The sequence below is a fragment of the Prunus mume genome, linkage group LG1 (assembly GCF_029339155.1).
Source record: "Prunus mume cultivar Tortuosa linkage group LG1, ASM2933915v1, whole genome shotgun sequence".
Lineage (NCBI taxonomy): Eukaryota > Viridiplantae > Streptophyta > Magnoliopsida > Rosales > Rosaceae > Prunus > Prunus mume.
In genome coordinates this window covers 22,784,363-22,797,993 of record NC_142698.1, presented here as the reverse complement: position 1 = coordinate 22,797,993, position 13,631 = coordinate 22,784,363, and the positions used below count along the sequence as shown (strand labels likewise).

Below are 13,631 nucleotides of genomic sequence, written 5' to 3'. Positions count from 1 at the left end.
ATGGCTTTTGGGATTGGAATCGCCTTTGAATCATGTAAAAGAGGGCGTTGAGAATCGTTTCGGGGGAGCAGCCTGCTCAATTTCGACGGTGAAAGGTGATGAGTTTGCTCGGTCTACCTCAACACGTAGTGCATCTTCGAAATTTCCACCAATCTTTAAGTCTCGAAGTCGGTTATTCACAAGCTTCTCAACGTCTTTCGCACACATGGCTAGTCGGTCACGTTGATGACCTTTACGATTTGGGTAAGACCGAGTAACTTCCTCGTTGGTTTGCAAAGGTTGATCTTCTCTGCGCTGCCTAGGCGGCGTGTTGGTGGATCGTGCTTGCGAGGGATTTTCTGTAACTTGGCGATGAGAATTGGTTCTTTGAGAGCGGTCAGTGGAGTGCCTTTCTTCATGGCCCTCATTATGCGGGTTACCAAGTTGACCTCCTTGGGGGCCTAGCCTTCGTGAATATTTCTCTGCGAGCGGGTAGCGAGCACCTCTCTTCATGATCCTGATTGCGACATGGCGATTGTCGCTTGACATCCCGGGAACCTAGCCTTTCATGAACATTTCCTGCGGGCCCAGGCGAGCGCAAACATCAAGTCGTGGGCCGAGTCTTTCTCGCACGTTGCTTTGTGTGTGGCTTGCAGATGCTTGTGACATGACGGCAAGTCGATCATGTTGTTGTCCCTCTCCTTGTCTGCCCATTCCTGCTCGACCTGCTTGGTACCCATCGAGCTGCCGATAGGTGCGTTTATCCATCATTCTCTCTTCGCCCGGTTGTCCAAGGTCAAGGTTTTGAACCAAATTTATTTGGTGGAGGAGCTGCCTCATCATATTGGTTTGGTCGTCCATCCTTTGAGCTAGCTGGTCAACTCTCATATTAAGATCTGCTTGACTTCGTGGATAGGGAGGAGAGAAGTGTGTGGAGCCCAATTGCACATGGGCTAGGGTTTCATTGGATGTGTATGCAGGAGCATGCGTCGAGCGTGGAGGCAATGGAGGGAATGATTGAAGTTGCTCCAAGACCGGGCCTAAGTCAATGGTGGTAACGAGCCCACCATGATGAGAGGTTCCACTATGCTCGGTGGCGGTGCCACGGAGGTTGCTAGATTCGACTGCGGGTCCGGTAGGTGGCACGGTGGTGAGAGGTGGTGGTGCCACCATGTCGATTGCGGGATCGTGGGTGGAGTGGCTTTGGGTCGTCGCGATTTAGCCATCGCGGCGGTTTTGCTCCTTGTGCGCTTGCTTCCAACCATGGTTGTTTGGAAGGCTTCGGCGGATTGGACAATAGGAGGAACGAATTCCTTGAGCACGCGTTGAGTATAACTCGTGCTCTCAATGAAAGCACCAAATGTTTGTGCAAATAATCTCACGGGAGAATATTCGCTTCTAGATCCTTCAACCTTTGATCTTCCTTCTTTCTCTTCCTCGATTCCTGTAAAACATATTGGAGTAAATAGACCACACCCGGGGGGTGTTGGCCAAAGGCCCTCCGATGCCTAAGTTAGTTCGAGTGTTTGTAGAAAAACAATAGCTAAGCAAAGGGTACGGAGTAGTGTTTATGTAGGGTGTGGGGCGGCCGGAGCCGTGTGTGGTGGCCGGAGCCGTGTGTGGTGGCCGGAGCCGTGTGGAGAAAATATGGAGAGTGGAGAGAGAGAAAGAGTTTGGGTATTTTTCTCGGGTATAAGGAGTAGGTTTAGATGTACCTTGAATGATGAATGAAGTCATCTATTTATAGGAGCCTCGGGGCTAGGGTTTCGTAGAGAATATGCTGAGTTTATTCTCTACCCAAATTCGTAGGGATCGAGTCGGACTGAGATAATATCTGATTTAATGATATTATCTCTTTTTATGGAGATAATATCTTAATTAAATGATATTATCTCTTTTTATGGAGATAATATATGAGATAATGACATTATCTTCTCTTTATTAGGATAATATTTTAATTAATGATATTATCTTATTAAATAAAGATAATATCATGTTAATTAAGATATTTATCCCAATTAATTAATTGGCCAGATAAACTGGTTCAATTAATTAATTAAAAGAGATAATCTTCTTTTCCACGTGGCGTTGTTGTGATTGGAGACGAAAATATCTGCTCCCACAAATCACATGATTGTATATTGTGAGAAGATAATTGTATATGCATGAGGTATCTCAAGAATATGCGACTTTCTCTTGTTTGGTAAATTGATTCGAGTCTAACCAACGACTGATCAAATTTTAACTGAAGCAACCTTAAATCACTCTAATCTACAGATGTTGGTATCTCGTGATTATGCGACTTTTAGATTTGTGTTAATTTTTAAGTCAGTTACATTTCTACAGATGTTGTCTTCATATCATTAAAAGAGATGTTGGAATTGAGAAGGCAAACTTAAAATTAGAGACCTTCATCCAATTGATTGTTACCCAAGTGATCGATAGCCTTGCTTGAGAAAGATGCAATGGAATTGAAATAGATGGCATGGTCCATTAATTTGAAGCAAAGACTATTAATCATGGCAAGCACAATGAAATCTACAAGATGTGGGGGAAGGAAACAAAGAATTTTAGATATAGATGAAATTGAAGTTAGAACTCCAATTACTGCATCAACTCTTTTATGTGGTGATTTTAAGATGATTTTTGATCTTATAGCTAGCAACCAATGGTTAGAAAGAAAAAACCTTAATGCATTGCTTTGAGCTTGATCCAATATTACTACGCATAAGCATGATGAAATTTAATGACAAGGAAGAATGATTGTTCATTATTAATACTTGGGCAATTTGTCTTCAACACAAACTTTATATATGATTTACAATATATGCATCAATAATCGAAAATTCTTAATTACTCTTATTAACTGATTAAAAAAAGTTTATATACGTCCCGCAACTAATTTCCAATATTAATTGATGAATTTAATTTGAGAAACAATCATACGTGTTACATTATCATCACATCTATCATCATATTTAGAAAGACATCAATCTCGTTGGCAAATAGAAGATTACTCATTAATGCGTATGAAAAGAAATTTACTTTCCAAATAATAGTAAAAAGAAAAAAAAGAGTTACTGTATAGTTAGTATGGTAGTTGTGGAGATTCGGAAAAAATAAAAAAGAAAGAAAGTAGTAGTGGGGATAGTAAAAAGTAAAAGGCAGTGTTGTATAACTTAAAATCCACCGACCCTTGGACATGGATTGAGAGATTTGAGAGATTTGAGAGAGAGCGCTGTTTCCTTGGGGCCCATTCATTAAGTACTCGAGTACACGACCAAAAGTAAAGTAGTTCACACACGTGTCTGTCAGTATGGAACCCTAATGAAGTCCCAAACCGGAGTTATGTTTCATCGACACCTGACCTCCAACGCCAGATGACCAAAAACACCTCCAACATCCAAGATTGGGGCTTTTCAGATTCGTGGACGATCTCAGATTGCGAAGAAACAAAATTGTTGTTGCTGATACATCATCATATCATCATCGCAGAGAAAGAGATCTCATCTCAATCTAAAGGGTAAATCTTTCGATACTCTTCTTATTCATTTCAATTCAGTTCCATGGCCTTGTTGTTATAAAGTTTGGAGCTTTTTGGCTAAATTGATGATGATACCTTCATTTGTCGCAGAGACAGAGGATGCAATCTGCTTCAAGATCATGATTTTTTTTTCAACCAATTTCAATTTCTATTGCTAAAGTTTAAACCTTTGCCTATTGTGCAATGGCTGCGTTTGTCGTTTGGTCAGTTTGATTTGAATTTCATCCAAAGGGTAAGGTTCACCTTGCAACCATCCTTCCTTCTTTGAATTTAAGCCAGTATAGATAACATGTCTGTAGGTTGTGCATGCAGTTGACCAAAAACACCTCCAACACCCAAAAAGATTGGGGCTTTTCAGATTCGTGGACGATCTCAGATTGCGAAGAAACAAAACTGTTGTTGCTGATCCATCATCATCATTATCATCATCGCAGAGAAAGAGATCTCATCTCAATCTAAAGGGTAAATCTTTCGATACTCTTCTAATTCATTTCAATTCAATTCCATGGCACTGTTGCTATAAAGTTTGGAGCTTTTTGGCTAAATTGATGATGATACCTTCATTTTTCGCAGAGACAGGATGCAATCTGCTTCAAGATCATGATTTTTTTTCAACCAATTTCAATTTATATTGCTAAAGTTTAAACCTTTGCCTATCTGTAGGTTGTGCGTGTACAGTCTTACTGTTTCACTTGTGTTCATAGATGTTCATTGGTTGATGACGTTGATAAGTTATCAGTCATGCCAATTATTGGATTTTCTGAATGGTTATTTATTATTCTATTGATCGATACAAGGGGTATGTAGTGTTTTCTTTGACCAAGTTATAGATTAGGTCTTTTAGGAAATAGAGCAAAGAGTTTCGACCAAATAATCTGAGTGACGATTCCAGCTGCAAGATTGGTATTTTTGTGTCAGAAGATGCTAAGCAACCTGTATTTTCCACGCAAGTATAAAAGCACTGTCCATTATCTTTGTTGTTTTCTGACGTTATATTGCCCGGGCTATGGAATTTGTATGTCATTGTATCTAGTACCTACCTATTATCGAAGCGTTGGTAGCAGGTGGAATAGCTAGTTTACCTTGCCTTGGGACCTGCTCCGTTGTCTATATCTTTTTAAAGCCTTCCTTGAAAACAATGGCATAACTGTTCTATTACTTCTCAGCTTCTGTAAAGATACTTGTGCATTCGATATGTAGGCAGTTGGTCTTTTTTTTTTCCCCTGCCTCTTCATTTTTATTTTTTGTTTGCAGCAGCAGATGCATTGCATTACGTGTTAATTGTAAATTTGTAGGTACCAAACAAAGTGGAGTTTGCGGATTGTATTGGACGGACAAAGCAAAAGAAAATCCGTGTTACTGGGTAAGCATGAATCTGTGTGGCATATGGATTTAACTATTTTTGTTCTTTTGAGTCAATTCAAATCAATTAAAACTATCTTGATTTGTTTTTATCACTGCTTACTATTCATTCTTCTAAGAATGTGGCAGAAAGGGAGTTTGTAATGCCTTGTTGTCAACTTTTTTACTTTCTTTTCGTATTTGAGGGTATAATTTTGATATCAGGACTACAAAAAGACCAGTCCCATTGGAGCACTGCCTATTTTACTCCGGAGAACTTCACAAAATATGTGAAAGTGAAAGCTTTATTCCCTAGGGGTTCAAAGCTGCAAAAGATGCATTCAAGAAAAAGAATATGAGTGCTGCCACTGGTGGTAGTGGATCACATGCTCCAGCTCCAGCTCCAGCTTCTCATGATGGGCTTGAACTCAAAAACAAAGTTCTAACTGGGCAAAACAAAAGAAACAATCTGGTCCCCAAAATTCGGGGAATTTCTCCAAAGCTGGTGGAGCAAATCAAAACAATGGAAATGGCATGAACAATTGGGGTTTAAGGAGGTCAGATGCCTCTCTGTGGTTGTCACTTATTAACAAGCTCTCGAAGAAGTCTCTGTTACCTGTATGTTTGAATATAATTCCTTATTGTGCATGTCTCTTGCTTTAAATTTATTTGGTTATAGTAATTTATGGAAATAATACAACTCCCTACGACAGTTAATTGTGCAGTGTTTTTATTTTTTATTTTTTTTATATAATAATATTTTTAATTTTATGGAAAAAAAAAAAGAAATGAAAAGGGAAAAAATATTAAATTTTAGATTGTCTACCGAAATAGAGAAATAAATTTAGACAAATAATGTGTATTCTTGGTCGTTGTCATATTTAACAGGGAAAATAACTATGTCTCCTCCATGTTTTGAGTTCAAGTATCTATGGAACTGTTGTTAATTGTCCATGCAAAGAGTAGAAGTTCGGCTCATATTTCGGAACCAAAGAGTTGTTGCTTTATCTTGTAAATGCCTGTGTAGTATTACATTTTCTTGTAATAATTCTGTAATCTTGATCTCAATTCCTTGACTTGTCTGCCTAGGTGGTTATATTTTGTTTCTCAAAGAATCGCTGTGATAAGTCAGCTGATAGTATGTATGGGATTGACCTCACAAGTAGTTCTGAGAAAAGTGAGATTCGTGTGTTCTGTGATAAATCATTTTCGCGGCTAAAGGGATCTGACAGAACTTTACCACAGGTTTGTCACATGCTAATTATTTCTTTTTAATTAACAAAATAACTTTGGGCCTTAGACATAATATGATTTGATGTACAGGTTGTCAGAGTTCAAAACCTTCTTCATAGAGGGATTGGTGCCCATCATGCTGGACTGCTTCCAATTGTTAAGGAAGTTGTTGAAATGCTTTTTTGTCGTGGTGTAATCAAGGTATTTTACGTCTGGGTTATTTCTGTGTCATGACATTCATATTTTGTTTTCCAAAATGATACTCCAGTTACCGTTGATGATCTTTAGATGTTAACAGTGACATTGCAAATAGTTTGCATATTTGTGTTAATAATCTTTAGAGTTAAATTTTCTCTGTTATTTTCACATGTCGTTGAGTTCTAATGGTCATTTTAGAATTTAGATCTAATAACTTTTTAGTGACTATATCTGTTATTTTGTAGGTTTTGTTCTCAACAGAGACATTTGCAATGGGAGTCAATGCACCAGCTAGAACGGTGAGTTTTGTTGGGCAGTTTTTCCAAAATTGAAGTATAATTTCTGCTACAATATCAAGAATTTGGTGGTTTTCTTGATTTGGTGCATATTTCAGAATTCTTTTGTTGCATTAGTTTCCTACTGTTAAATTTTCAATTGATTAACATTGACCAGTCTTGCAAAACTATAAAAAGAAAAAGGTCCTTCTAAATAGTTCTGATGGTACAAGTGTCTGCAAATTTGTTGATTGAATAATTTATTTCCTGAATTTGAAGCTGCACATGTTAGAGCTTCTATTTTGACATCTTATAATGCAGTCACGTGGAAGAGCTCCTTTAGTTTGATTCTGCCGTTGAATTGATTTGGTTGATGGTTTTGACTTCAAACTTGAGTTTTATGTTTCATTACTTCACTAGAATGAGAAACGGCATGGCCTATGACCCCTAAACGTATTATAAATTTCTGCAAATTCACTTCACATCCTGTACTAGTTGTGGTTTGTTTGTATTGATGAAATTCAGTATTGAAAAATATTTCAAATTTGCCACTAAAATATCTTATAAATTGACAGATGTGTTACCGACAGCCGACAAGGCATCTTCTTACCTGTTCGCTATTCTTTAGTTGCATATACAACATTGCTATCTTAACTTCTAACTTTGGTCAATATTTTTGCAGGTTGTTTTTGATACGTTAAGGAAATTTGATGGCAAGGAATTTAGACAATTACTGCCAGGAGAATACACTCAAATGGCAGGCTGTGCAGGCCGAAGAGGACTTGATAAAATTGGTACAGTTATTGTAATGTGCCGTGATGAAATCCTAGAAGAAAGAGATTTAAATCATGTCATAGTTGGAAGTGCAACCAGGCTTGAATCTCAGTTTCGGCTGACCTATATTATGATCTTGCATCTCCTTCGTGTTGAGGAACTGAAGGTGCCTATTTACTTCATTTCAACTCCGTTCATATAAATATGGGAAAATAAAATAGATTGCTGATCAATAATTTTCAAAAATTGAAGTCCGTGTCCAAATTGTAGGAGCTAAAAATAAAACCGACGTGTTTATACGTGTTGATTTGGATAAATACATACTGTTCATCCATAACATCTTTACTTTTATGGGGAGCTAAACAAATTTTTTTTTTATAACCTGTGGTGAAAATACAATAATTTTCGGGGTAGATTAATATTTGATTGAGGCTCACTAGGAGAAGTAACAAAACCCTGGTGGCTGCATTTATAATGACCATCTTGGGTCCATGGAGTGATGGAATGGCTTCTGCATCTTAACCTCATTGTCACAGTATTCTATCAACAAAGGCTAATTTTAGAGTAAAAGTATATTTGTTTGCTAAAACGAAAAATTGTATTAGCTGTTCCTTTTAATTAATTCTGTGTTTGTGAAAAATACAAGTCTACTTTTCATATCATAAGATAAGTTAAGGTTTTAGCTCTGCAGTTTTAGTGAGTGCATTGGGACCGTCACTGCAGGTGGAGGACATGCTGAAAAGAAGTTTTGCTGAATTCCATGCTCAGAAGAAACTACCAGAACAGCAGCAACTTCTGATGCTATAGCTTGCACAACCTACAAAAACTATTGAGTAGGCCAATGGCAGAGTCATGATTATTAGTTATCTGCATAATATGTCAGGACACATGTTATATGTTACGTGATATATTCAATCCAGTGGTAACCCACTAAATGTGGCTATAGCTCTCTGTTAGGCGTGCAGGCTTTGAAACTTTTACTGTTAACCAAGTGCTACATAAAAATAGTTGTGTTTGAACCGATTTTGGCTTAGGCTCATATATCATTATCTCATTAGGAGGATATTGCTGCTATCATTGCGTATTCATCTAACAATAGCATTTGTGGCCTTGTAAATTGTAATAGCATATTAGCATTTTTGAACGATATAAAAAAGTGATTTTTTTATTTCTTTTAAGCAATTGACGATGGTCTGTCCTTGTTTATCAGTTCAGTTGATGTATAAGGTCTATGCATCTCTATGATAATCATTAATTGTCAAAGCATCGTCTAAGACACTTTAGTAAATGGAAGTTATTACTTGTTAGATGCTGCAATTCTATTTTTGATGTTATGTTTTGCCTTTCATCAAATATGCTGCAATTCTATTTTTTATGCTGCATGACTATTTGCATGTAGATGTATAAAAGGTGAACCAGCTATTGGGAGTATTATGACGTACTCAGAAGCTGAGACATATAACACGGGAATATTGGAGGCAGTTATGCAGTCCCCTGTTGCCCAAAAATTTCTTACAGCTGGGAGAGTGGTAGTCATGAAATCAGAGTCAGTAAGTCCCTTACATAGTTTACACAATAATTCCAGTCATATCCTAAATTGTTTGTTTATTTATTTCCCTGCTTTTTCCTCCCTCGGGATCAAATTGTAGTGTTACTCTTCTGATTATTGTTCTGTGCTAATAGGAATGATTGCTTTCCTGCATGACTATGGGTGATTCTTTTATTTTACATGATGTGTAGAGATACTCGTAATATGTGGGCATCTGATGTCTACCCTTTGAAAAAGAAAAAAAGAATGATGTCCTCTGATGGTGGGTTGATTATTAATGTGTTAAGAAAAAAAATGAAATATTGTAATTTGAATAAGACTTGGACTTTAATATTTTCTATTTCTTAGTGATAATTTAGCCCCGACTTCAAACAAGTCACCCAATTTATTTCCCTTAAACGTCCCAAAGCTGGAGTCTTCAATGACAACTTCTATGCGAAAATCAGGAGACACGATCCTACAGCCTGCATGGAAGATCATCACAAATTGTAATCTGAGAATTATTCCATATCTTGAGCCTAGAGAACAAATTGGTAACCAATTTTAATTAATAAATAACTCAGAACTCATCATTTTTACATTGGAAATGAAATGATTGATAACAGAAAAGGCAAGTTTTAGAAACTTTGAGGGTTAATCGAGATAGTTCTCTGTGGCATCTCACTCTCCCTCTCTTCACCCTTGAAACTGAAGTTCAAGGGAGTCCTTGTTCCCCAGTGATATGTTTGATTGGTGCTGATTTGGTGGTTTCTAGTCCTCACATAAGAATGATATGTTGGTATCTGCATCTACCGTGGTGTCTCTTTCTCATATTAAACTGTACAAGTAGACTTCCATTTTTTCATTGATATTGTATCTGGTTCTTTGTCAGAGTAGTTGAGGGTATGCTAAACGTGTATCATGCCTTACCAACAGGCCCAGGACCACTTGCTTGGAGTCGTCGTGAAAGCTCCTTCTTCTAGTAATAAGCAATACATTGTTTTAGTGCTGATACCTGAATTACAAACTCCCCTTGCTCGTGGTAACTTGCAAGATAGTAAAAACAACGATTTTCCACAAGGTTATTTCATGGTACCAAAATCTAAACGTGCTACTGAAGAAGATTATTTTTCTGGCGTCACTTCTCGCAAAGGATCGGGTGTCATCAACATCAAATTACCACACCAGGGTTCTGCTGCTGGGGTAAGGTTTGAGGTTAGAGAAGTGGATAACAAGGATTTTTTATGCATATGCAATTGCAAGATAAAGATTGACCAAGTTCGGCTTCTTGAAGACGGTAGCAGTCCTGCTTACTCCAAGACAGTTCAACAGCTGTTGGACACAAAATCCAATGGAAATAAGTACCCTCCAGCCTTACATCCAATGGAAGGTATATCTATTTGTCAGTCTAAATAAAACATAAAAGGTTTTGGAAAATTAAAGTCCAGTTGTATCATTATAAATTATATTCATCCTAGATTAATATACACTTGATTGCAACTATATAGAGTTGTGATGCATTCATTCTGTGGATGCTTTTATTATACCGTTGGAAATCTGACCTCCTGACTGTCCACTCCTTGATTCGATATTCATTTGTCCCATTTACTTTCTCTTTTCTGTTCGATTATTTCTGTTAGGTTCAAGAATTCTATTGTTGATAAAGCATTCGAACTGAATAACTTCTATGGGCACTTTACTTGTTAGAATGTTCTGAAGACTTGGATCAATTGAGAATTATAGAGTTTAACTCACTCTTTAAGCTGACCTTCATAGTGGTGACTCTGGTTCAGATCTGAAGTTGAGAGATGTGAATCTTGTGGAAACATACTACAAGTGGACTAACTTGTTGCAAAAGATGGCAAAGAATAAGTGCCATGGTTGTACAAAGTTGGAGGAGCACATTATTTTAGCAAGAGAGATAAAGAGACACAAAGAGGAAGTTAATGCTCTTAAGTATGAAATGTCAGATGAAGCACTGCAACAAATGCCAGATTTTCAAGGCCGGGTAAATGTCCATGATATGCATGTGTTTTTCTAAGTTTCTGTGGCTTAATACTTATGATTCCTCTTGGTATTTTAATTGTATATTTTCAGATAGATGTTCTGAAGGACATTGGATGTATAGATGCCGACCTTGTTGTTCAAATAAAAGGCCGTGTTGCATGCGAAATGAATTCAGGGGAGGAGTTGATTTGCACAGAGTGTTTGTTTGAGAACCAACTGGATGACCTGGAACCAGAAGAAGCTGTGGCGTTAATGTCTGCCTTTGTGTTTCAGCAGAAGAATACTTCCAAACCTTCTCTTACTCCAAAACTGTCTCAGGCGAAACAAAGGTTCTCTCCCATCTTCTGCGTACAAATTTTTCTTCTGTGCCAAATTCCATACTTAAATATCTGTTTTTAATACAAAATATATGCATAGGATTTAGCTAACTTTATGCTTACACTTAAGAGTCCACACTTGACCACTAGGTCTGGCCCTATTAGTCTATCAGACCATGTTACCTAGAATTTTCACTTCTCAATGTCTCCTGGGTCCCTGGCACAGATTATTTCTTTTATGTGCGATTTGCATCACCCAGATTCTGCTGCATTAGAGGAATGGATCAGCACCAAAGATTGATTCAGATGTTAAACCATTGGAAGTGGAATCCACGCCTCATTTCCAATCCTCAGCATATTTTTGCCCATTCGTATCCTTATAAATCCATTTTCTCCGTAAGCTTTTCCTGAAGAATTCTGGGCTCTGTAGTATGGTATTCCCTTATATATTCCATATCCAATTAGAACCATGACGTGGAATCCCTCACCGTATCCACACCCTTTGCACCAGCTCCAAACTCTTTCTTCACATGCTGGGCACTCAAATCCATAGAATTCTTGGGTGTCCAAGATACCCTGCAGTTAAATAGAAATTGCATTAGAAATATTTATTTGAACTTATTATGCAAGCATAATCATTAACATAACTCACCCGTTTGTAGGACAAAAGTGATTGATGGACTGCTACACAGCACAACACTGGCAGGTTCCTATTGAGTGCCTCTTGGATGGCTTTCTCTCCGCGTATGGTCTTAAAACCATTGAGGTAAATCCTCTCTGCAGAATACTGAAAGGAAGAAGAAAAAAAAGTAGAATGAAAATGTATTAATTGATACTTTTCAGAAGTTACTAAGTAATGGTTTAGTGTTTGACTTACGTTTATTGGTCTTTTGGCTTTAAAAGGCCAATCCTTCTCCAAATAGACCCCTTTGTCGCGCATATATTGTAGGGCCCTCCAGGTATAATATGGTGTGTCAGGGTCATCACCACGGCCAAGACCCTCAATCACGCTCTGTGGGGAAAGGATAATCTTTCTCCCAGTGCGGCACGCATGCACTCCCTCAACAAATGTTGTGGCTGCTAGGGCCCAACATTGAGCTAGTATTTGTTTTTGGGCTTTAGTCAGAATTCAGTATTTAGGCCATGAAAAATTGAAAAAGGGAAAAGAAAAGGGAAGTAATTTACTTACATGTGTCACCTTGGTCCCGGACGGGACCCATTATGGGCCTGAGGTCTATAATCTCCTCTGTCTGCTTGGAGGCAAATAGATAAGTTAAATATAGATAGGGAGTTTCATCAGATAAGAATGCGGGGTAATTTCAATGTTTTATTTTTTATGTATTGCATTCTATTTATCAAATAAGAAATACAAAAAGGTAATATCCTACATACATGGGGCAATTTGGAATATTGCCGATGCAGAACTAGCGGAGCTTTCAGATTCTGATGGTTGCCAAAAAGAGTCTGATGGTTACCAAAAAGAGGAGGACGGCTGTGACAACATTGAATGATGATCAAATGAGAGTTTAGAACAAAAGCATGGTAAAATAGGAAGCATGAAAACACAAAAATAATCTCAAGGTCTTAGAGAGTTAAGATCACGATTTGTTTGGATTACAATGGCAAATTTGTGTTGATATGAGACTTACTGTGGTAGTGTTGAATATTTAGTCCCCAACTTTCGAACCACAGACCACATAGCTGCCATATGCCTCTTCTCCGACTCTGTTATGCAATGGTAGAAGAATCCCAAAACCCTAACATTGAAATCAACTAAAATCAAATTGAATGCAATTGAAATCAAATAATAAGAAGATCCCAAACCCGAAATCAACTAAAATCAAATGAATGCAATTGAAATCAAATAATAAGAAGAAGATCCCAAACCCGAAATCAACTAAAATCAAATGAACGCAATTGAAATCAAATCAATGCAATTGAAATCAAATAATAACAAGATCCCAAACCCGAAATCAACTAAAATCAAATGAACACAATTGAAATCAAATAAAATCAAATCAATGCAATTGAAATCAACTAAAATCAAATGAATGCAGTTGAAATCAAATAATCTGAAGAAGCTCCCAAACCCGAAATCAACTAAAATCAAATGAATGCAATTGAAATCAACTAAAATCAAATGAATGCAATTGAATAATAAGAAGAAGAAGAAGCTCATATCGCTCTGACCGACAGAGGCTGAGTGGAAATATCATTGTATAATTACCTGACCACAGAGGCTGAGAGAGGAGGCGGGGGCGTGCTGCTTGTGATTTCTCTCTTCAGATCAAATCAGCTCACAGCTGAGCTGCTGCTCCTCTTGCTTTTATTTGAATTGGGCTTGAATGAGGGTCTCACTAGTTAGTGGGCTTTTATTGCAGGGGCTTGAAGGAGGGTCTCACTAGTAACAAACGTCCGTTCTTTAAGGGGAAAAA

At 37.6% G+C, this 13,631-nt stretch overlaps 1 pseudogene across 1 annotated transcript; it reads left to right on the top strand.

Annotated features, from left to right (window-relative positions):
* The first annotated feature begins 4,529 nt into the window (after nt 1–4,529).
* On the top strand, nt 4,530–12,072 carry LOC148921346 (DExH-box ATP-dependent RNA helicase DExH11-like; annotated as a pseudogene). The gene is made up of 13 exons (XR_016125311.1): nt 4,530–4,538; nt 4,819–4,886; nt 5,090–5,482; nt 5,954–6,109; nt 6,188–6,298; nt 6,541–6,594; nt 7,253–7,510; nt 8,068–8,177; nt 8,744–8,894; nt 9,809–10,262; nt 10,666–10,880; nt 10,970–11,208; nt 11,859–12,072. The product of XR_016125311.1 is annotated as a DExH-box ATP-dependent RNA helicase DExH11-like (transcript).
* Nucleotides 12,073–13,631: the final 1,559 nt, after the last annotated feature.